General features: G+C 40.9%; 2 long non-coding RNA genes across 2 annotated transcripts; both read left to right on the forward strand.

Moving 5' to 3' along the window:
• Window positions 1-1,110: 1,110 nt before the first annotated feature.
• On the forward strand, window positions 1,111-3,741 carry LOC131026475 (uncharacterized). Its single transcript, XR_009102314.1, has 2 exons — window positions 1,111-3,088; window positions 3,599-3,741. It is a non-coding gene; the product is annotated as an uncharacterized LOC131026475 (long non-coding RNA).
• Window positions 3,742-10,462: 6,721 nt separating this feature from the next.
• Window positions 10,463-13,092, forward strand: LOC131026476 (uncharacterized). Its single transcript, XR_009102315.1, has 2 exons — window positions 10,463-12,439; window positions 12,950-13,092. It is a non-coding gene; the product is annotated as an uncharacterized LOC131026476 (long non-coding RNA).
• The last annotated feature ends 12,084 nt before the right edge of the window (window positions 13,093-25,176 follow it).

Genomic DNA, 25,176 nt, shown 5'->3' on the forward strand with positions numbered 1-25,176 from the left:
AAGAGAATTGGGAAATGAGTTGAGATAGAGATGCTGATTGAATTGAGCTGAGATTTTATTTTATTTCCAACTACCGGGAATAGAGTTACCGGATACCGAATTGTCAGAGTTTGACTGCCCTATTAAGAAAATAGGAATAATGAGTTAGAAATAGAGTTGAGAAAGAAATAGTGAGGAACCTTGATGAAAAGAGTCGGTTTGAGAGACGTCTAGTTTGGTTGTGTTTGCCGACTGCTTTGATGTGATGTTATGTGAATTTACGTGACTGATTGATTATGTGATTTATGTGACGTGTGTCATTATGACCAAGTTATTATGATTTTTATTTGAGACCTTAGCACTTGGAATTTTGATTAAGTTTTCAAAGCAAGTGCGGTTTATTTTTACCGAGAAATCGAATGATGTCGGTTTATGGAAATTTTTCCAAGCATAATATTTTTTTTAAATTATTTTTCCTACGAAGAGGAATATTATAATTGAGTGAGTGCACTAATAATAGTGCTATAATTATTATTTTGGTCACATGAATAATTATACTATGGTATTTTATTAATGAGTGACATTTCCATAGTTATTGTGATTTTTATTTAATCACCCTTCTCACACTTTATTTTAATTTCACTACCATATGTTATATGCCTTAAATGACTAAGTATAGAGTTTGAGAGAGTAGAGATTGAGAGTATATTATGGAGAGTGTAGAGATTAGAGAGAGATTAGAGAGAGAGAGATCATCCATTAATTGCAAATATTCTCCAAGATTTGGAAATCTCCTTTAAAGATCACAAGATCAAATTCAATCTTGCAAAGCCAAACCTCTCTCTCCCTCACTACAATTTTCGGCCATCATCTCTCTCCCTCACACACATTTTCTCCCAACACACACTCATCTTCTCCATTTATCAATTCCACCATTTTCCTCCATTGATGGAAACCTTCGAAGCTTCCTAAAATATTACCAAACACTTCGAATCACTCTAATATCCTCCATAAACCTATTCTATCCACTTATAATCAAGAAAAACCTTGAAGAAGAAGCTCCAAAGTAGAGTGAGAAAGTGAGAATTTTGGTGAGAACTTGGGTAAGTGGCCATGTTTTTTTTTAAATTCTTGCTTGAAGGATGTTGTGTGAGTGTATTCTTGAAAGATGAAGCAAGAAAATCACCCCTCCTTATTTTCCATAATTTTCGAAAAAAAGGGTCTCCATCCCTTCAAAAAATTTTCTTTTTCTTTTCTTGATTTGGGGTGAAAAATGAGAGTTATGTGATGTGTATTGATGTTTGATATATGTTGTGAAATATGTGTCTTGAGATGTGAAACTTTGATGGAAGTTAGTTTACCCAAAAAGGGGAACGATAGAGTCAATGAGTTAAATGATGAATTGATGAGGTAAATGAGTCTATGAGATGTATATGATGATTATTGATGGAGTAATTTGAGTATATGATGTCAATTGGAGTTTTTGATGTGAGTTAGTTTACTAAAATTAGGAATATGTGTATACATGCCCTTATTGGTGAATTGATGGTTTTGATGTGGGATTAATTGGTTAAAAATGAAAGATCTATAAGTTGATTAAAGATTTGTGTGTGTTTGTAAAAAATTTCAAAGAGTTAGTTTAGTAAAAATTAGGACTTTCTAGTCTATGTGTTATTTAAGTGGTTTTGCTTGAGATGTATGTTTTTAAGCATGATAGTAGTGTTTTTGTATATTTGATTAAGTCTATTGTAGGCTAAATAAAATTTTGGCTTATTTTAGTTTGTATGAAATTTTGAGTTTTTATATGATGTGAGTTTGATGCTTTATAAAATAAGGTTTAATTGCTCTATGATCATTATGAGAACTTTATCCTTGTTTGTTGAGAGTTTTATGTTGATACATGGATTTTCTATAAAATCTAGTTTATATGATAAAAAGAGAGTAAATATGTGAATAATGAGTTATATGATGTAAATGATCATATTTGAGTATTTGAGAAATTTCGAGCATGATATTGAAAAGGAATTTGTTAGATACGTTCGTTGAAATGTTTTCTATGAGATTTGAGTTGATGATGAAAGACAAGAGTCGAGATTGTATATTACGAGTATTTTGATGTATTTGAATGTTTTTAAGTGCTTTAAGTGCTTAAAATGAGTTTTGATGAGTTTGCATGGTTTAAATGTTGAGTTGAGCATGTTTGTTTGTGTGTATGTTTCGGAGTCGTTTTTCACGACGCGCTGACTCACTGTTTTCGAGGGGTTCTTGATACCCAAACACCCTGAAAATTTTATGGTAAGTATATTTGAGAGTCTTGAGAATACTGGTAAAATTTCAAGTCATTTGGACTTCGTTTACTATTTTTATAAAATGTAAAACTAAAACTGCTACGTTCTGCCGAATTGTTCGGTGAGTAGCCAATAGAGTCATCGTTTCCAGTAGCTTTCCTTAGCATTCTGGAACCCAAATTTTTATGGTTGAGACCTGAGTGTCTTAGCTAAGTTACCACAAAATTTCAGATTGTTTTGACAACGTTTACTATTTTTAAAAAATCAAACTTTTCGATTGCTAAAAACTGCCGAATATGGTAGACTGTAGTAAAACAGTCATATCTCCTAAAATACTTGGAGTTTTGGATCCTCCTTTTTTTTTAAATGAAACTAGACTCAAAGAGGTTTCTTTTGGTATAAGTTACGACCCCAGGAGAGTTCTTTACAGAGTCTGGTGAGGTTTTAAAGTTGAGTCAGTGCAGAGTAAAGCTTGTTTTCGACTTGTCTATGTGTGTTTTTAATATGCTTAAGTGTTTATACTTGTTTATGTGCTTGTTTGCTATGAGTTTGAGTCGAGTTGAGAGTTAAGTCGAAAATTGGACGTGTGAATCCTTAGAAGCCGAGTATACCTAGGGATTGAGTTATAACGGGTAAATAGACGTTGAGTGAGAAGTTAAAGTAAAGAAGAGATTGGATTTGGAAATTGAGTTCTGACTAAGGTTTGTTTTATCACATGAACCTTCGATGACGATGACGATGTGATGATGACATATGAAGGCCCGAGCGAGACGAAGAAGTAAGTTGCCTGATTTCTTTCCAGAATAAGCGAAGGACTTCAGGTGGGCAATATTTTGAGTATACATATATCATACGAGCTTTCGAAACTGTTTTGATGATGTTATGAATTTATCAAATGCTTTGAGATAAATGATATTTGAGAACTGTTTGACTTGCCGATTTTTGTTGATAATAACTTGTGTGTTACCCTCTACTGAGACGAATTCGGTCCTGCCACAAGCGGGATTTTGTGCACAGAGGTGACTGTGAGCCGTCTTCGGGTCGGCCGGTCACGGTACTTGAGAGGGAGGCCTACTTCTCAGTACCTTTGATAATAACGAGTTGTAGATGTGGTGCATACATGTTGAGATCTTTGACTGCAGTCGTTTCTTTATGATATCATGATTATTAAAACTGCTTACACAGGTTAATTTACGCTAAATTTATTCCTGTGTATTGCTGAGATGGGGCAAGTTTCAAACCTATAGCTCTAAGAGCACATTTCTTATTTTTCGGCGTTTGCTCACTGAGTATTATGTACTCATGCCCTGCATGTATTTCTAAATGTGCAGGCTAAGCGAGGAGCGAGATTGGTCTGGTGCTAGTGGGGGAAACGTTTCAATCGATGTAATTATGTTTTCATATTGCCTTCATGTTAATAGAGTCTTGAGGATTGAGATACTTTGTTTTCTTTTGAAATCAAGCAATTTACTCACGGTTATGTGTCTTCATACATGTAATCGATTCGTCTTTTGCTGCGATACTCTGCATTTTATGATTCCTTATGAAAAATGAGCTATACCCGTTTTGTTTTTGTTCGTGAAATTCCTGATAATTAAAAAGTTATAACGACGTTGACGATTTTACCCTTGGGTTCATTTATGATGATTTTCCTTAGCATGCTTTGATGCAAGCTTCCGCTTGATGTTCGACCTATTCTTCTTATCTTTTATTCTTTTAAAAATAGTCGTATCGATACTCGTACCCCACTATCACTAGTGTCGGGAATCGGGCTGCGACAGGGTGGTATCAGAGCAGGTTATCTGCTCTGAGTCTATTGCTTGACTGAGTTGAACCTTTGATTGCTTCTACTCTTTAAAATTGAGTACTAGTCTAATTTGAATTCTTAGGCTAGTTTGAGAGTTAGTTCGAAACGAAACCCCAGCACCCCATCTCCTCCGGCTTAACGAGGTAAGAGGTTGATGTTGTTTCTTGTTGCTTTCCTGTTGAGAGCTGAGTTTGATTCACTAATGAGTTGTGTATTGTTATGATGACGGAAATGTTTGAGGTGATGGATTCTGATATGAGGCAGTTGTTGTGCCCCCACTTCCCGAGGAGCTGTTTCCGATTGCACCTCCACCCCCAGCTGATCCGATTCCAGTTTCATCTGAGCCTCAGATTGAGCGAGTGCCCTATGATCCTTATCCGAGGGTTGCCCCGTTGCCTGAGCCGGGCACTTTGGCTTTTCAGACATATATACACTCGATTATATATTCACCATCCCGAGACGACCAGGAGGGAAGGTCTCGGCCAGTACACCTGGACAGTGATGAGGAGGACCCGGATGAGGAAACTCCAGAGATGACGGTTGGCCACGGAAGGACCCAGCCATTACAGCGTCATATTACTGCCGATGGAGTCGAGACATGGGTACCTGTTCCCGAGGTGCTGATTTATGGTCCGATGATGGACACCGACGTCGAGGATGAGCCGAGCGATGATAGCATCTACCGACTAATCGACGAGTACGAGAGTCAGGAGTCGGAGCCGAGCGAGGAGACGGAGCCGAGTGAGGATATGGAGGTTGACGATGCGACGAGCAGGATTTCAGAAGACGACGACTAGCGATCACGTGTATCTAGTAGACACGTACATACGTATAGATGCATAGTCGATATATACGTATATGTATATATATAGGAAGAAAGGCATAGTATAGTGTGTATGTGCAGATAGTATATATCTATAGGTGCTTAGTACCTATGATGCTTGTATAACTAGAGCATCATTTTAGTGTTAGGACCTTTGTACATAGGATCCTACTTTTGTAAAAGACCTCGAGAGAGAGGCAACTTTCCATATATATATATATATATGTATATACAGAGATGTAGATGATTAGTGAGTTCCACTATCATTATCAGATCTTTGAGAATGATGATGTTAATGCTAGATGATAAATGAGAAATAGAGGTTGATGAGAATTTCGAACGATGATAGACGAGAAATAGACTGGATGAGAATTTTGAGATCACAAACGAGATATAGAAGTGAAGTGAGAAAAAGAGAAATTGCATTTAGTAATGACGAACGATTAGTTTCGAGGCCTATAGTTATATGATTCTTTTTCCTTATAGTATACCTCCGAGAAGAAGAGGGAACGGAAGGAACATAAATCGAGAAGAAGATGAAGAAGAGGAGCAGAGAGACCAACAGTTGAGACAATACGACGAGAGTTAGAGATTTCATCGCGATTCATAGACACGACCCTAATAAGACGAACGTATTATGGAGACTTCAGGGGATGCATAGATACTATTGACCAATTGTACTTTGAAATAGAGGTACTTTCACCGGGACCGCGTTTATCATCGCTAGAGTAGTCATGAGAGTAGATTTATTAAGTCCCTATCCCGCTTGGTCGTATTTGAATTTTTCTGCATCCATTTGAACTCCTACAGGAGATGAACTATTTGCTATTGAGAAATCTTTCCAGATCCACTGTGTTCGAGCCTAAGCCGTTTGTGTTGGAAATCCTTACCCCTTGCTTTAACAGTGGACAATTTATTCATTCATTTTCCACTTAGTGGATTGCTTCTACTCCCAGTATTGATTTACTTCTATCATATCATATCTCAGTTTTTATTCTGGATTATGTTCTAGCTTTTGATCTTACCTTGATTGTAACTTCTTCATTATCCTTGAAATAGCACTGGCTGTTATGGAATCATTCCATTACTTGAGCTCGTCTTGTTCAAGATCAGACATTTTTCTTATTTCATTTCATCACATCCTATTCCCTATCACATCCGACAAGAGTTAGGAATGTCTAGGTGACTAGGATAGTATAACAAAGAGAGTGTTTGGAAGAAACACGATTTATGTGAGCAGTCGTAGAATATATTATTACGGGACGAGCACAACTTTTCGATTATGGATTTTCTTATATTAGCCAAGTATGCAAAAAGCTAACCAATTCGAGGATGAGAAGAAGTGATGCTAAGCCAGAGTAGGCAAATAGCAGATTCAAGGAGATCGAGATGACAGATTAGAGCAGATAATGTTTTCACGATAGCAGACTGAGATGACGACTAGTATAGATGTAGCATCGTCGTAGTATTAGGGGATGTTTTATTTTCGTTATGCCCCGCAATTAGTAAGAGTTCTCGAAAGAGAAAATTTTCTTAAGTGTTTATATGACGATAACCAAAGTCTCTATGCTTGAGTAGAGTTTTGATCTGATGTTGCGATGATAGACATAAAATATGTCTTTGACGTTGAGTTATGAGAATTTAGAAAATAGTATGATGTTGAGTAAGAGTTTTATGATTTGTAAGTTATGAGAATTAGTTCTAAGGTTGATATATGTTCCCTTAGACTTTTGTCGAGGAAGAAAAACCGATTGAAGAAAGAAATAGAGTTGATAATATGAGATAAGGCAATAAAACTGTAGCTGAATACGAACGTCAGTTTCGTGACTTGGTTCGGTGTACCACATATCGAGAAAAGATGAACGAGAAGATGTCAGAATTATTTCGATTAGGTTTGAGACAAGAAGTACGAGACGATTTAACGAGTCAGAGTGCGGTTATGTGTAATGAAGCATTAAATAGAGCATTTGATATAGAACCGGCAATGCAGCCAGAGAACGCGATTTAAGCTTCAGCACCCCAAAAGAATTAGAGCACTCCAACGTGCAATCTACCTTTTTCTAGACGAGGGCAAAAAGGAACGAGAAAATGAGACGACCGAAGTCAATACCCCAAGGAGCCGTGGCAGAGTCAGAATGCGCCACCACAATATCAGAACTGAGACAAACGACCTTATGTTGGCCCAACTGCCCCAGCAGCAGTAAACCTTCAAGAACCGCGAGGGATATCGCCTTGTCGAAGAGCAATAAATTACACCTGAGAGAATGCAAGATGAGACAGAATAGCTATTACACCTGCGGAAGGGTCGGACACTACTCGAACCAGTGCCCGAATCGTCAGCAAAGTGGAAGCGGAGGACGATCGAGTCAGTTTCGGCCGCAACTCAAGGCGATGAAAGGAATCCTACCGCTACCTCTACCACAGCGACAACAGCCAGCCTACCAACCACAACAGTCAAGAAGGCAACCACCAGCCCCGCAGGCGAATCAACCGCATTATCAGAGACTGTTCGCGCTTGAGCAGAAAGCACCGGACAAGAATAGAGAAAATTTGTCAGATATAGGCGAGTTGAAAGGTGTGCCCATAGTATTCTTGTGCGACACCGGATATAAAGCCTGCTCCGCAACGTCTAAGAGTAACTACACCCATAGGTAGAACTACTACGGTTTAGCACGTGTGCCCTAACTTAGAATTTAAGTTAGAATCGATTAAGCTCGAGGCTAGAAACCTAAGATTAATGCCTATGTGGCACTTGGATATAATTTTGGAAATGGATTGGTTAGAGGAAAACCATGCGAAGATACAATACAAGGAGAGACGGATATCTTTTCAGCCACCTGGCCAAGAACCTACTTCCTTCATTGGTATTGAGGGAAAATGGAAGAAGACGCCGATCATCTCGGTACTGCAAGCAAGGAACCTCTCGCGAAGGAAAGATAGAACCGCGTACGTTGTATATCTGAACCAGAGAGAGGAATCCAAGGCAAACGTTGATGACGTACCCGTCGTGCGAGAGTATAAGGATGTTTTTCCTAAAACTTTACCAGGATTACCACCTGATCGACAGCTTGAGTTTACGATCAATTTAGAGCCTGGCGCCGCACCGACGTCGAAAGCGCCGTATAGAATGGCCCCTACAGAGTTGCAAGAGTTAAAGCTGCAACTCCAAGAACTTCTAGTTATGGGCTTCGTTCGACCTAGTGTTTCCCCGTGGGGAGAACCGGTTCTTTTTGTTAAGAAGAAGGATGGAAGCTTGAGGTTGTGTATCGACTCTCGAGAGTTGAACAAGGTAACCTTGAAGAATAAGTATCCGTTATCTCGAATCGATGATCTGTTCGATCAACTACAAGGAACGAGCACTTTTTCAAAGATTGACTTGAGAACGAGATACCATCAGCTGAAGATACGATCGGAAGATATTCCGAAGACAGCATTTCGTACGAGATAGTGGAATATTATCAAGAAGCGGCAGATATTGCCATCCCGAATGAAGAAGACTGTGAGTGCTTGATAGAGAAGGATTGAAGAATGAAATCCCGAGCGAAGTTCGTGACACCCCTTACACCGCACATGCAGAAAGTACGAAAATGTACCGAGACTGAAACGACACTTTGATAGGAGAATAAGAAGCGAGAGAGGGCATCTTTCGTAGAAAGATGTTTGACGAGTTAACGCGTGAAGGCGCCACTTTGGCAACCTTATACAAATTACATTTATTAGAGACTTCCACAATAGAAGTGGGACCACATAGCCATGAACTATGGCATTGATTGGCAAAATCGAGAGAAAGAAACTCAACAATTGAGTAATTGTGGATAGATTCTTTTGACGTTAGAAACAATGTTTATGTAAGTTTTCCCCATCTCTGGGGGTATGTCATTTTCGAGTTAACGAAGAACTCAAACCGAGACGTATAGGATCTTATGATATATTAGAGAAAGTAAGCTCAGTAGCCTATAAACTAGCGTTGCCTCTGAGCTTCGCGAACGTCCATGACGTTTTCCATGTTTCTCAACTGAGAAAGTACGTGTTGATCCAAAACACGTCATTCATCGAGAATAAGTGTCCCTGGAACCAGATCTGAGCTACGAAGAGAGACCTGATGCTATTATGGACCGGAAGATCCAACAATTAAGGAACAAGTCGATTCCTTTGGTGAAAATCCAATGGAGATATCACGGTCAAGAAGAATTAACATGGGAACTTGAAGAGAAGATGAATGAGAAGTACCCAGAGCTTTTTCCCGAAGGTGAATAACTAAAATTTCGGGACGAAATTTTTTTAAGGGGGGTGGGATGTAGCACCCCGTACTTTTCCTTATTGAGAAATAGTGTCTTAACACTAATGAGAGTACTGAGATGTCGAAATACGAGGCTATTTTTTTTATGACCAAATAAGACAGATTGTCTTTTAAATAGTGATACGAGTGAATAAACCAATGATAGAGTTAGAGTGAAGAGAATTGGGAAATGAGTTGAGATAGAGATGCTGATTGAATTGAGCTGAGATTTTATTTTATTTCCAACTACCGGGAATAGAGTTACCGGATACCGAATTGTCAGAGTTTGACTGCCCTATTAAGAAAATAGGAATAATGAGTTAGAAATAGAGTCGAGAAAGAAATAGTGAGGAACCTTGATGAAAAGAGTCGGTTTGAGAGACGTCTAGTTTGGTTGTGTTTGCCGACTGCTTTGATGTGATGTTATGTGAATTTACGTGACTGATTGATTATGTGATTTATGTGACGTGTGTCATTATGACCAAGTTATTATGATTTTTATTTGAGACCTTAGCACTTGGAATTTTGATTAAGTTTTCAAAGCAAGTGCGGTTTATTTTTACCGAGAAATCGAATGATGTCGGTTTATGGAAATTTTTCCAAGCATAATATTTTTTTTAAATTATTTTTCCTACGAAGAGGAATATTATAATTGAGTGAGTGCACTAATAATAGTGCTATAATTATTATTTTGGTCACATGAATAATTATACTATGGTATTTTATTAATGAGTGACATTTCCATAGTTATTGTGATTTTTATTTAATCACCCTTCTCACACTTTATTTTAATTTCACTACCATATGTTATATGCCTTAAATGACTAAGTATAGAGTTTGAGAGAGTAGAGATTGAGAGTATATTATGGAGAGTGTAGAGATTAGAGAGAGATTAGAGAGAGAGAGATCATCCATTAATTGCAAATATTCTCCAAGATTTGGAAATCTCCTTTAAAGATCACAAGATCAAATTCAATCTTGCAAAGCCAAACCTCTCTCTCCCTCACTACAATTTTCGGCCATCATCTCTCTCCCTCACACACATTTTCTCCCAACACACACTCATCTTCTCCATTTATCAATTCCACCATTTTCCTCCATTGATGGAAACCTTCGAAGCTTCCTAAAATATTACCAAACACTTCGAATCACTCTAATATCCTCCATAAACCTATTCTATCCACTTATAATCAAGAAAAACCTTGAAGAAGAAGCTCCAAAGTAGAGTGAGAAAGTGAGAATTTTGGTGAGAACTTGGGTAAGTGGCCATGTTTTTTTTTAAATTCTTGCTTGAAGGATGTTGTGTGAGTGTATTCTTGAAAGATGAAGCAAGAAAATCACCCCTCCTTATTTTCCATAATTTTCGAAAAAAAGGGTCTCCATCCCTTCAAAAAATTTTCTTTTTCTTTTCTTGATTTGGGGTGAAAAATGAGAGTTATGTGATGTGTATTGATGTTTGATATATGTTGTGAAATATGTGTCTTGAGATGTGAAACTTTGATGGAAGTTAGTTTACCCAAAAAGGGGAACGATAGAGTCAATGAGTTAAATGATGAATTGATGAGGTAAATGAGTCTATGAGATGTATATGATGATTATTGATGGAGTAATTTGAGTATATGATGTCAATTGGAGTTTTTGATGTGAGTTAGTTTACTAAAATTAGGAATATGTGTATACATGCCCTTATTGGTGAATTGATGGTTTTGATGTGGGATTAATTGGTTAAAAATGAAAGATCTATAAGTTGATTAAAGATTTGTGTGTGTTTGTAAAAAATTTCAAAGAGTTAGTTTAGTAAAAATTAGGACTTTCTAGTCTATGTGTTATTTAAGTGGTTTTGCTTGAGATGTATGTTTTTAAGCATGATAGTAGTGTTTTTGTATATTTGATTAAGTCTATTGTAGGCTAAATAAAATTTTGGCTTATTTTAGTTTGTATGAAATTTTGAGTTTTTATATGATGTGAGTTTGATGCTTTATAAAATAAGGTTTAATTGCTCTATGATCATTATGAGAACTTTATCCTTGTTTGTTGAGAGTTTTATGTTGATACATGGATTTTCTATAAAATCTAGTTTATATGATAAAAAGAGAGTAAATATGTGAATAATGAGTTATATGATGTAAATGATCATATTTGAGTATTTGAGAAATTTCGAGCATGATATTGAAAAGGAATTTGTTAGATACGTTCGTTGAAATGTTTTCTATGAGATTTGAGTTGATGATGAAAGACAAGAGTCGAGATTGTATATTACGAGTATTTTGATGTATTTGAATGTTTTTAAGTGCTTTAAGTGCTTAAAATGAGTTTTGATGAGTTTGCATGGTTTAAATGTTGAGTTGAGCATGTTTGTTTGTGTGTATGTTTCGGAGTCGTTTTTCACGACGCGCTGACTCACTGTTTTCGAGGGGTTCTTGATACCCAAACACCCTGAAAATGTTATGGTAAGTATATTTGAGAGTCTTGAGAATACTGGTAAAATTTCAAGTCATTTGGACTTCGTTTACTATTTTTATAAAATGTAAAACTAAAACTGCTACGTTCTGCCGAATTGTTCGGTGAGTAGCCAATAGAGTCATCGTTTCCAGTAGCTTTCCTTAGCATTCTGGAACCCAACTTTTTATGGTTGAGACCTGAGTGTCTTAGCTAAGTTACCACAAAATTTCAGATCGTTTTGACAACGTTTACTATTTTTAAAAAATCAAACTTTTCGATTGCTAAAAACTGCCGAATATGGTAGACTGTAGTAAAACAGTCATATATCCTAAAATACTTGGAGTTTTGGATCCTACATTTTTTTAAATGAAACTAGACTCAAAGAGGTTTCTTTTGGTATAAGTTACGACCCCAGGAGAGTTCTTTACAGAGTCTGGTGAGGTTTTAAAGTTGAGTCAGTGCAGAGTAAAGCTTGTTTTCGACTTGTCTATGTGTGTTTTTAATATGCTTAAGTGTTTATACTTGTTTATGTGCTTGTTTGCTATGAGTTTGAGTCGAGTTGAGAGTTAAGTCGAAAATTGGACGTGTGAATCCTTAGAAGCCGAGTATACCTAGGGATTGAGTTATAACGGGTAAATAGACGTTGAGTGAGAAGTTAAAGTAAAGAAGAGATTGGATTTGGAAATTGAGTTCTGACTAAGGTTTGTTTTATCACATGAACCTTCGATGACGATGACGATGTGATGATGACATATGAAGGCCCGAGCGAGACGAAGAAGTAAGTTGCCTGATTTCTTTCCAGAATAAGCGAAGGACTTCAGGTGGGCAATATTTTGAGTATACATATATCATACGAGCTTTCGAAACTGTTTTGATGATGTTATGAATTTATCAAATGCTTTGAGATAAATGATATTTGAGAACTGTTTGACTTGCCGATTTTTGTTGATAATAACTTGTGTGTTACCCTCTACTGAGACGAATTCGGTCCTGCCACAAGCGGGATTTTGTGCACAGAGGTGACTGTGAGCCGTCTTCGGGTCGGCCGGTCACGGTACTTGAGAGGGAGGCCTACTTCTCAGTACCTTTGATAATAACGAGTTGTAGATGTGGTGCATACATGTTGAGATCTTTGACTGCAGTCGTTTCTTTATGATATCATGATTATTAAAACTGCTTACACAGGTTAATTTACGCTAAATTTATTCCTGTGTATTGCTGAGATGGGGCAAGTTTCAAACCTATAGCTCTAAGAGCACATTTCTTATTTTTCGGCGTTTGCTCACTGAGTATTATGTACTCATGCCCTGCATGTATTTCTAAATGTGCAGGCTAAGCGAGGAGCGAGATTGGTCTGGTGCTAGTGGGGGAAACGTTTCAATCGATGTAATTATGTTTTCATATTGCCTTCATGTTAATAGAGTCTTGAGGATTGAGATACTTTGTTTTCTTTTGAAATCAAGCAATTTACTCACGGTTATGTGTCTTCATACATGTAATCGATTCGTCTTTTGCTGCGATACTCTGCATTTTATGATTCCTTATGAAAAATGAGCTATACCCGTTTTGTTTTTGTTCGTGAAATTCCTGATAATTAAAAAGTTATAACGACGTTGACGATTTTACCCTTGGGTTCATTTATGATGATTTTCCTTAGCATGCTTTGATGCAAGCTTCCGCTTGATGTTCGACCTATTCTTCTTATCTTTTATTCTTTTAAAAATAGTCGTATCGATACTCGTACCCCACTATCACTAGTGTCGGGAATCGGGCTGCGACACGCGGCCACCTCGCGCGGCCGCGCCCCTGGACCGCATGCCTCTCCAGAACTTCCTGACTTGTCGCGCGGGCTCGTCGCGCGGGCGCGCGCCTGGACCGCGCGACCTCGCGCGGCCGCGCCCCCGGACCGCGCGGTCTGGGCGTCCGACTCCTAAAAAAACTCGTTTTTTTTTTTTTTTTTTTTTTTTTTTTTTCAACTTTTTTGGTTTAAAACTTCAAAAAAGCAGCAAACAAAGAAAACAAACAAAAACAAAACGAAACTAAAGTACTAAAACTAAAGAAAAACTCACAACTTTGGGTTGCCTCCCAACAAGCGCTATTTTAACGTCGATAGCTCGACGCTTCATGACTCAACAATCATGAAGATCAATGACGTCCACCGTGTGGACTTGATCCGGGCTATAGTAAGCCTTCACTCGCTGCCCATTCACTCGAAACGGCTCATCTCCTTCTTTGCTCAACTCGATCGTTCCATTAGGAAAAACTTGGGAGATGGTGAACGGTCCCGACCACTTCGACTTCAATTTTCCCGGAAACAGACGAAGACGAGAATTGAATAGAAGGACTTGATCTCCTGCGGCAAACTCTCGCTTGAGGATCATCTTGTCATGAAACCTCTTCGTCCTCTCCTTATAAATGCTAGAGTTTTCAAATGCTTGATCACGAAACTCTTCCAAAGCACTCAAGTGAAGCATCCTCTCTTTTCCAGCCGAATGAAAGTCCAAATTCAACTTCTTCACCGCCCAAAAAGCTTTGTGGGCAAATTCCACCGGCAAGTGACACGACTTTCCAAACACCAATTGATATGGAGACATACCTAAAGGAGTTTTGTATGCCGTGCGATACGCCCAAAGAGCGTCATCTAGCAATATCGCCCAATCTTTGCGACCTCCATTCACAGTCTTTTCCAGAACTTGCTTAATCTCTCGGTTGGCTAGCTCGGTTTGTCCATTCGCTTGAGGATGATACGCCGTAGTGACACGATGCTTTACTCCATTCCTCTTCAACAAGCTCTCCAACCATCGATTGCAGAAATGTGATCCCCCATCACTTACTAAGGCTCGCGGCGCTCCATATCTCGACAAGATGTACTTCTGCAGAAATTTCATCACCACCTTTGAATCATTCTTGGCGGTGGGAATGGCTTCGACCCATCTCGACACATACTCAACGGCCAAAAGGATGTATTGGTTCCCATAGGATGAAGGGAACGGACCCATAAAGTCGATCCCCCACACGTCGAATAGCTCAACTTCCACCACGCTAGTCAAAGGCATCTCATGCCTCTTAGAAATACCACCCATACGTTGGCAACGATCGCAACGAGACACGAAAGCGTGGGCATCCTTAAAGATGGAGGGCCAATAGAAACCACTTTGTAGGACCTTGAAGGCGGTTCTATTGGCTCCAAAATGGCCTCCACTCGATGATGAATGACATTGAGTGAGGATCGGTCCCCACTCCTCTTCTGGCACACAACGGCGAATCACCATGTCAGCGCATCGTCGGTAGAGAAAAGGTTTCTCCCACATGTAGAACTTCACATCATGATAGAATTTCTTCTTCTTATAAGTGCTCAAGTCCTTGGGTGGAGGATACTTGACGGCCAGGAAATTCACATAGTCGGCGTACCATGGTCTAGGCGAGCTCACTTGCAAAATCTGCTCATCCGGGAATGTCTCCTTGATTGGAACTTGAAGTTCCTCTCCTTCCACCGGATTCTCTAGGCGAGAGAGATGATCGGCAACCACATTCTCACAACCACGACGATCCCGAATCTCTATATCGAACTCTTGCAGCAACAGGATCCACCGAATGAGTCGTGGCTTGGCATCCTTCTTATCAAAGAGGAAGCGGATGGCTGCGTGATCGGTGTATACAATTGATTTCGTCCCGATCAAGTATGCACGGAACTTATCAAAAGCGTACACAACGGCAAGCATCTCCTTCTCGGTCACTGTGTAGTTCGCCTGAGCTTTATCCAAAGTCCGGCTGGCATAATAAATGACACGAAAAATCTTGTCCCTCTTCTGACCCAACGCAGCTCCAATGGCAATATCACTGGCATCACACATCAACTCGAATGGCTGCGTCCAATCCGGCGCAATCAAAACAGGAGCTGTGACCAAGGCTTTCTTCAAAGTCTCAAACGCAGCTGTGCAAGCATCATCAAAACAGAACTTGACATCTTTCTCCAACAGCTGACTCAACGGCTTAGCAACCTTTGAGAAGTCCTTGATGAAACGGCGGTAGAATCCGGCATGACCCAAGAAACTACGCACAGCTCTATCATTGGTTGGTGGCGGGAGCTTCTCTATGGCAACAATCTTGGCTCGATCAACCTCCAAACCTGCAGCTGAAACTTTGTGGCCAAGAACAATACCCTCTCGCACCATAAAATGACACTTCTCCCAATTAAGCACCAAATTAGTTTTTTCACAACGAGCAAGCACAACAGACAAATTCTCTAGACAATGATCAAAAGAACTACCAAACACAGAGAAATCATCCATGAAGACTTCCATCACACTCTCAATCAGATCATGGAAAATAGCCATCATGCATCTTTGGAAAGTAGCAGGAGCATTACACAAACCAAAAGACATGCGACGATAAGCAAAAATCCCATATGGGCAAGTAAAAGCAGTCTTGTCTTGGTCTTCCGGGGCAATCATAATTTGATTGTACCCAGAATAACCATCAAGAAAACAGTAAAACTCATACCCAGCCAATCTATCAAGCATCTGATCAATAAAGGGGAGGGGAAAGTGGTCTTTCCTAGTAGCAGCATTCAACATGCGATAATCAATGCAGACTCTCCAACCAGTAACCACACGTGTAGCAATCATCTCATCAGACTCACCCTTCACAACAGTCATCCCCCCTTTCTTAGACACCACTTGGGTAGGACTGACCCACTCACTATCAGATATAGCATATATAATCCCAGCATCAAGCAATTTCAACACTTCTTTCCTAACGACTTCTTGCATAATAGGATTTAAGCGCCTTTGAGGTTGCGCTCTAGGCCTAGCATCATCATCAAGCAAAATCCTATGCATGCAGACACTTGGGCTAATCCCTTTCAAATCAGAGATCGACCAACCAATAGCAGACTTATGCTTTCTCAACACACGCAACAAAGAATCCAATTCACAAGAAGTAAGATGAGCTGATCCAATTACCGGATACGTCTCACCATCACCTAGGAAGGCGTATCTCAAGTGATCCGGCAACGGCTTCAACTCAAGCTTTGGGGCGGTCCCCTTTTCCTCCTCCATCTTTTTCTTCTCCTCCTCGGTGCGCAGCTCCAGAAATCGTCCTCTCCTAGGTGCAATCTCTGCAACACTCTCCAATGCACTACAACACTCAAATAACTCATCAGAAAACAAATGCATATCAAGAGGAAAATCAAAATCAGTAGAGAAAAATGAATGAGAGATGCAAGCCTCAAGAGGGTCGCCGAGACCCTTCCATGAAGATGGTGTGTCACAGGAATCAACTAGGCTCAACAGCTTGCACTCCTCCATGTCAATATCTTCTTTCTCATCATAAAACTTCAAAGCTCGATATATGGAGAAGGTGTGGCTCTCATCATTCACTCTCAAAGTAAGCTCCCCATTAGCCACATCTATCAAGGCTCTTCCTGTGGCCAAGAACGGTCTCCCTAGGATCAACGGGATGGTCTTGTCCTCCTCAAAATCCAACACCACAAAGTCAGCTGGGAATATAAACTCATTGACCTTCACCAACACGTCTTCCACTATCCCCCGTGGATACGTCACCGACCTATCTGCCATTTGCAACGCGATCGACGTCGGCTTCATCTCTCCAATAGCCAACCGCTGGAAAATAGATAGGGGCATGAGATTAATGCTTGCCCCCAAATCGCAAAGCGCCTTCCCAAACTGCTGGCCTCCAATGATGCAGGAAATAATGAAGCTGCCTGGATCTTTAAGCTTGGCTGGGAGCTTCTTCTGCAAGATCGCACTACACTCCTCATTGAGGTTCACCGTCTCGAACTCTCCCAACCGCTTCTTCCTCGAGATGATGTCCTTCAAGAATTTTGCATATTGTGGCATCTCCTGCAACGCCTCCACCAATGGAAGATTGATGTGCAACTTCTTGAAGATCTCCAAAAACTTGGAGAACTGCTGTTTCACCTTCTCCTTCTGATGTCGCTGAGGGAATGGTAAAGTCACTGTTGCTGGCGAAGTAGTCTTCTGCTTTTCATTCTTCTTTTTGCCAGAAACCTCAACGGTGACCTCCTCAGCTTCTTTCTCATCAACCGGCGACACGATCTCTTCCTCAGGCATCTTGGGTCCCTCATAAGTAGTCCCACTCCTCAAATTGATTGCCTTGCAATGCTCCTTGGGATTAACAGTTGTATTGCTCGGAAACTGACCTTGTTGGTGTAGATTTGTAAAAGCATTGGCCAGTTGACCCAATTGGGTCTCGAACATCTTCATCTGGGTCCCCACAGCTGCAGCATTGGACTCCAACTTCTCCATCCTCTCGTCGGACTTGGCCACGAACTTCATTAGCAACTCCTCAAGATTCGGCTTCTTCTCTTCATTTATTACTCCATTGGTGACCGAGAAGCCTGGTGGAGGTTGTATTGCATTATTGGGATTCCCATATGACAGATTCGGGTGTGAGCGACCTCCCTGCTGATATTGTTGTCCTCTATTGTAGCCGCTCTGCTGTCCACGCTGGAAATTCCCGAAGTTCCTCCCATGAATGAAGTTGGCGTCTTCTATGCTTGTCGGATCCTCCACAGCTGGTTCAGGTTTTCCCATAGATATTGCTGAAATTTGTGAACTCAGCTCTGCCAGCTGAGTCGAGATCATCGACAGGGGATCTGAGCTAGATGCTGCAGCAACTTTCTTCAGCTGCACCCTCTCGGACGGCCATTGGTAGCTGGTAGCTGCCATACTTTCTATGATCTCCATCGCGTCCGCGCTTCCCTTCTTGAGTATGGAGCCTCCAGCTGCTGTGTCCATGAACATCCTCGTGCGCTCTCCGCAAGCATTGTAGAACATGACGACTAGAGTCCCTTCATCAAAGCCGTGGGACGGGCACTTCCTCAATTTCTCTTGATATCGTTCCCATGTTTCTGCTAGTGATTCACCTTCGAATTGCTGAAACTGAACGATGTCCATCTTCAGCTTCAAAGTGAGACCAGGAGGGTGAAACTTTCGCAGAAACAGGTGTGCCAACTCTTCCCATGCTGGATTGGCACCCAATTGCAGAGTGTGGTACCATGACTTAGCCTTGTCCCGCAATGAAAAGGGAAATAGACGAAGGCGAATGATGTCATCTGCTACGCCGTTCATCTTTATGGTACTGCATAACTCCAGAAACTGTCTCAAATGCACATTCGGATCCTCTATGGCACTACCTCCATATTGGTTCTGTTGTACCATGGTAATCAGCCCAGTCCTTAGCTCGAAATTATTTGCATTGACTCTGGGCGGCTCTTGGTACTGGTACAGTGGAGTAAATGCCTCATCAATAGGCGGCTGTTTCTGCTCAGCAGCATTTTTCTGAGCATCCAACACCGCCTGCAACTGCTCTCTCAAAGCACGGACTTCTTCCGCAGTAGCCATGTGATCCAACTTGGCTTTGGTCGTCTGGCTGTTGTTATGGCGGCACGTAGCTTCAATCTCCGGATCAAAATCTACTAAAGGTAAACTTTTAGATCTTGTAATCATATACCACCTAAACAATCCACCAGTTTCAAGTTAGAACCACAAGAACGAAGTAAATAACTTAAATAAATAACAGAAATAAAAATCCAGAGTAGTATCAAACAATTAACAGAATAGTACTGATAAAAATCAGTCCCCGGCAACGGCGCCAAAAACTTGTTCGCTAATTTCTTTACACGCCGCAAGTGTACGGGTGCAATTGAGTATAGCAGTGACAAGGTCGAATCCACAGGGACTAATTGTTATCAATGCCTAATCGTAATCACTTTACTCTATCTGGAAAACCGAATTGTAAAGGTTTGATTTTTGAAAACAAATTTAAATTGAAATAAAGGAATACTGAAAAGAAATCAAGCTGTAAGAATTACGTAGTAACAGAAGAAAGAAAGTTTCCCAAGGCAGAGGTTTCAACAGATTCTCCTAACTAACACGTATGATTCAATTAATGAGATAATTCCTAAGGCAATCTCAAAGTTAATTTATACCCACTCCCGTGGCATACAAATCGTTGATTACATGCAAGGTTACCATCCCTGGATCACACTTCTAACATGTAACTCCTAAACGTTCCTAGGATTAAAGCCTTCACAATTATTAATTCCCTTTAGAATTAAAATAAATGTGTTCTATGTTCTTAGTTCAGGTTATAATTCTCATCTCCCGATCTCAAATTAAAACCTATGATAATGCTAAATTGGTGATCAAGCAATAAAGCAAGCAATCAAAACAAGAACAAAGAAAGGAATATAAATCTCAATTAATTAAATCAACATGTAGAAATTCGAATCATGTTTACTCCCTAAACCCTGGGAAAAGGGAATCTAGCCACACATAGACATATGAACTAGAATAAAATCTTCAATAAAACAATTGAACATAAAACTATGAAAAACCGTAGAGAAGTCGATGTTCTTCAGTCTTGCTCTTGCTCCGTGTCTCACAGCTCTCAGGAAAAATCAGAATATGATAAAAGGTGTCTGGGATAAGCTAAAAGATGGTATTTATATGCCCTAGGTCGTCTAGCTCGAAAATACTCCAAAAATCGCGTTTTAGGTGAAAAAGCGGAAAAGTTGGGCTGACTCGGCGCCTCGCGCGGGCTGGTCGCGCGGCCGCATGGCTGGGCCGCGCGAGCTCGCGCGGCCACCTCGCGCGGCCGCGCCCCCCGGACCGCGTGATCTTCCCAGACTTCCTGTCTTCCTCGCGCGGGCAAGTCGCGCGGCCGCATGGCTGGGCCGCGCGAGCTCGCGCGGTCTCCTCGCGCGGCCGCGCGCCTGGCCCGCGCGGTCTTCCAGCGGGTTCTGCATCCTCGCGCGGCCGTGGCATGCGGCCGCATGCCCGGACCGCGCGACTTCCCGGCGCCCGTCCTCGCGCACGGCCGCGTGTCCTCCGACACACGGACTTCCCGGCGCCCGTTCTTGCTCATCCGATGCCCGATTCTTGCCCCGTTCATGCCTATGGACTCGTCACTTCGCGTATTCCACTACGCTTCATCCAAAACTCCACAAAATGGGTCCAAAACCTGTAAAAACAACACGAGCACGGACGAGTAGTCTATTCCACACAAATTTAACAATTCAAACCAAAGACTCTCAAGAACTCAATGAAAACGCCCAAAAAACTATGAATAAACGCGACAAAGGAGATGAAAAATGCAACTAGAACAGTTCGTCAGGTCCGTTTCAGCAGTCAATGTCGAATGAGTGGATGGTAGCTCCGGTTGACTGATTGAGTCAGTCATTGGTTGATCATTAAAGGCAGAATCAACAGCAGCTTCCTCTGGTTGTGAATTTTCATTAAAAAGAGAGTTGTGAGCTGCAATCACTTCCTCTATGACGAGAGGCTCGTCCAACACCTTTGATGTCCCGGCATCGTTGTTTAGTTGCAGAAGGCGTCTGAATTGTTTGGACGAGTTCAAGTAATTCATGGCAAAACTGTCAAAGTCATGAATTACGTCCCAAACATGTTCAATTTGAAAGAGGCTGATCAGAGTAGCCTCTTCCATCTCAAACGAGTCTTCAGCTTCAGGGCAGCAGAGACTTTTGATTTTTGGACATGGCGCTGTCTTCAGAAGAGTATACGTGAGAAGTCTATGAAGATCCCGGTAGACTTCTAGAGACGTATCAACATCACCAATTATGCGTCGTAGGCGATTGGTGGCAATTTGTTGAACTTCAGACTGAAGTTCAACAGCTTCTTGAGTACCTTTGAAGATGAAGGTGGAGGCTGGTTCTGGTGCAGTTTCCATAACTGCTTTGCCTTTGGATCTTGGAGAGTATTTCCAAGGCATCTCAGTTGGTATAAATGGTTTTGAAGGAGGTGAATCAGGCGCTTCAGAATCAGATGATGGAGGAGAAGAGATGTCGATTACCTTTGCCTTCGAGGAAGGTTTGGTATCTCTTCTGGCAATTTTGAAGAGACGCAGGCTGTCTGTGAATTTGATCATCTTAGGCCATTGCACATACTTGTGCGTCTTTGTCCCCTCGATGATGATCTGGGATACTCTGTTCCCCTGTCGGACCATCGTTGCTGGTCGTGTGTTGTGGGCTTCATTGTAAAGAAGCTTCAGGTAAGCTTCTTCCTAGTTGAAGCACTCCTTCTTCATAAGAGCAGCCATAACATTCTTCTGAGGTTGAGAGGCTTTGTCTGGAGTTCCTGTAGCACCTATCCAGCATTTCTGGATAATTTTGCCCAACGTGGCAAATTCTGGATGAAGATGAGATAGAGTGATCTGACTCTTTGTTGATTCAGATTTATCCTTCAGTGCAGTCGTGAGGATTTCATTTGCTTCATCATCAGTCAGTGAAGAGAGTAGAAATCCGTTGTTTGGGAGATTGAACAATTTCCTGACAATTTCAGAGACGTTGAGAGTCTCTTCAAAGCATTTTGCTCCATCGATGATGCTGACCTTTGAGATTAGTACTCCGGACTTGCTGAATTTGAGATTTTTGTAGAATTCTCTAACAGCTTCATCGAGTAAGTAATTTGGTTCACTTGTGACAAACTTCTTCCAACCATTCTGGCGAAGTATTTCAGAGACCTTCATAAATTCTGGCTTCTTTTCAAATGATTCCTCATGCACTGTCTGTTCATATCTGACTTTTTTCTTCATTGAAGCTTCCTTCTCGTTGTCAGTCTTCTTCATGTTAGTATTGGCCATCTTGAATAGAATATCTGTGAAGAGAAATTTTGCAAAAAGCGATCTCACAGTAGATTGCTGTGGATTTAGAAAGTTAGAGAGAAAGTGCAAAAATGATGGAGAAAGTGGAAAAGCAGTAGTAATGGAGAAAGTGTGATCGTGGGAGATGAACAGTTTCCTAGGTTAATCGAAAAGACGTGGGCGCGGTTTGAAATATGCGCGCTAAATCAATTATAATAAATTTTGACGTCCGTAGTAAGTGCCTAACAATTAAATGCCTAGAAAAATGAGATATGCACTGATAAAGAATATTTGTCATAATCACTTGCCGTAAATAGGCGGCGAATAGTGCCTGCAATGATTTGAAAAGATATGCATAAAAGGAGATTTTGGAAATTGAAAGACTAAAGAAGAACGCAATATCACCAGTTAACCAAAATCACACCTAGGCCCTATTTTCATTTTGACCAAGAAAATGATACGAACAAGTTCCCAACAAATAGTAAGGACAATCAGTCAAGTACTGAAAAAGCTTAAACAGAGTTCCCCCTAAATAGGATAACCTATATTCATCGAGTGTATAATAGGCAAAGAACAAAAACTGGATAAGCATGAATCTTTATGAACAAAGTACAAATCAATATGAACCAATAATGCAGAAGATCATAACAAGGAAGGGCTAGCTAAGACAAACTAAGAACATCATATACAAAATAATGAGTTTCTATTTAGATGACATTCCTTGTTCTTTCTTAGTCCTTAGTTGATGCGGAGTTGTTTGCTTGGCTTCCTTGGAGGACTTCCTTTTGGTTCTTCAGTCAGCTTCCCTTTTCCTTTCCTGTCCTTTTTCTCGTGTGTCCTTGTCATCAAACGCGGGGACTTTGCTGACTATTTCCTGGATGTCCAGTTGTTGTTGAAGGTGAGTGACTGTTGATTCCAGAATTGCGATCTTGACTCTTAGCTCATATGAAACTTCTTCTTGAATGAGCATCCTTTCTTCCAGCATCTGGACTCTTTCATCAGTGGTAGTTTCAGTAGGCTCTTGTTCTTCAGCTTGCTTCTCTTCTTCTGTTGCTTTGGCTGAAGCCGACTGATGAGGAGGAATTTCATGATGGACTTCAAAGTTCTCATCATTGTCTTCTTTGAGAAGACCTCTGGAAGTGAGGTACAGTCTGAAGTTGGGTGCCCAGTTGTGGATGCCATCCCAAACATTTGTGACTCTGAACTTCTCAAAGATGCTGTTCTCCAAAGCTTCTATCTCACCATCAGTGAGAACTTCATCAATCTCTTTGTATTGTGATTTGGGTAGGGTTTTGATGAAGATATAGAAGAAATAGCTGATGAGTGCATGAAACTCTTCAGGATTCAGGGAGGCTAAAACTGTAGGAAAAAGGGTTGTGACACAGTGTTCGGACAGTTGTGTCACGTAGCTTTTGAGAAGGGCTTTTTGATTGACAAAGATTGAGGATGAGGATGCAGCATTGTCGTTAGAGACTTCATCAAACTTTGCCTTCTTGTTGAACCCTTCAAGACAGTAATGGAAGAAACCTCTGAGAGGAAGTTCTTCAGATTCTGTTTTTCTGTCAAAGGTTGCTCGAGTCTCCTCTGACGGTTGATTTTCTTCATCTGCTGGAGTGACAGATGGAGTCTGTTGTTGAAGAGTTTCTGTGCTCGGCATTGGAACTTTTTCAGAAGATTTTGGAGCATCTTCTTCATGTTCCTCATTGTGGGATTTCTGAGGGGTGTCCAATGAGATCTTGACTGGAGACGACACGCTTTCGAACTTTCTTTTGGTTGAGCCTCGAGTCTTGTATCGTGGCTCGGAAGAAGGGAGAGGAATTTCAGTCGAGATGCTGACATTTCCTCTGAGTGAACTTTTCTGTTTTTCAAACAAATGGATGGTGGAAGACACTTGAGTAGTGTTCTTCCAGTAGCAAAGAGTCCCCTTAGCACTTTGGAGGATGAGTGCTGAGACTCTTGTTCCTTGACGCAGATGTCTGGTGGAGTGAGACTCTTTCTTCTCTTCAGTGAGGATCTGAATGTAGGCCTTCTCCCAGTTGAAAGGGCCTTTCTGCATCAGGGCGATCAACACAAGTTTGTGTGGTCTTGAGAGGTGACCATGGGATCCAAGAGTGCCAAACCAGCATCTCTTGATCATCTTCGCAATGGGTCTGAGATGAGTATGAATTCTTGAAATGCTTAGTACATTTGTGATGACGCGATCGGCAGGTGCATTGCTTGTCAGTGCTTCCCTCATGTGCTCAGTGGCTTCTTCGTCGTTGAAGAATGGGGCTGGTCCATCAGTTGGGAGATTGAACATATCTCTCACTGCTTCAGATATGTTGATGGACATCTTGGTTGATTCTGAGAAATCTTCACTTGTAAACACAGAAATCTCTGTTTTGAGTTCACCAGTCGATTCATCGGTCTTGATGTTGTCGTAGAACTCTCGGATGATCGGTTTGTCGAGAAGGAAACTTGGTGAACATTGGACGAACTTCATCCATCCATGTCGTCCTAAGATCTCATTGATCTTTTTGAAATCAGCAAACTGTTGAAGTGACTCCAGTGTTGCTACAGATTCGTAACGCACAACTTGTTGTGATTCTGATTTTCCCATATGGATTTTCTGAGAGGTTTTCTGCAAAAGTCTTGAAGATTGATTCTCACAGAGAAGGAACTGTGGATTCTTGCTGTTAGTTTTGCAGAAAAAGGCACACTCAAAAATTTTGCACACAAAGATTTCTCTGAGATTGAGTAAATCTTTGGTCGAAGATGAAACGTTTTTGAAGAAGGTGTGAGAGGACGTGCAAGAGGCGGTTTCAATAAACGTTTGAAATCCGTGCAAATGAAATCGTGCCACGTGGATCACTCCGCTTGTTAGTAAAAAGGGCGGGTTCGTGTGATCGTGTGACAACCGTTCTTAACGCAA

Source organism: Salvia miltiorrhiza, chromosome 5 (assembly GCF_028751815.1).
Source record: "Salvia miltiorrhiza cultivar Shanhuang (shh) chromosome 5, IMPLAD_Smil_shh, whole genome shotgun sequence".
NCBI classification, from domain to species: Eukaryota; Viridiplantae; Streptophyta; class Magnoliopsida; order Lamiales; family Lamiaceae; genus Salvia; species Salvia miltiorrhiza.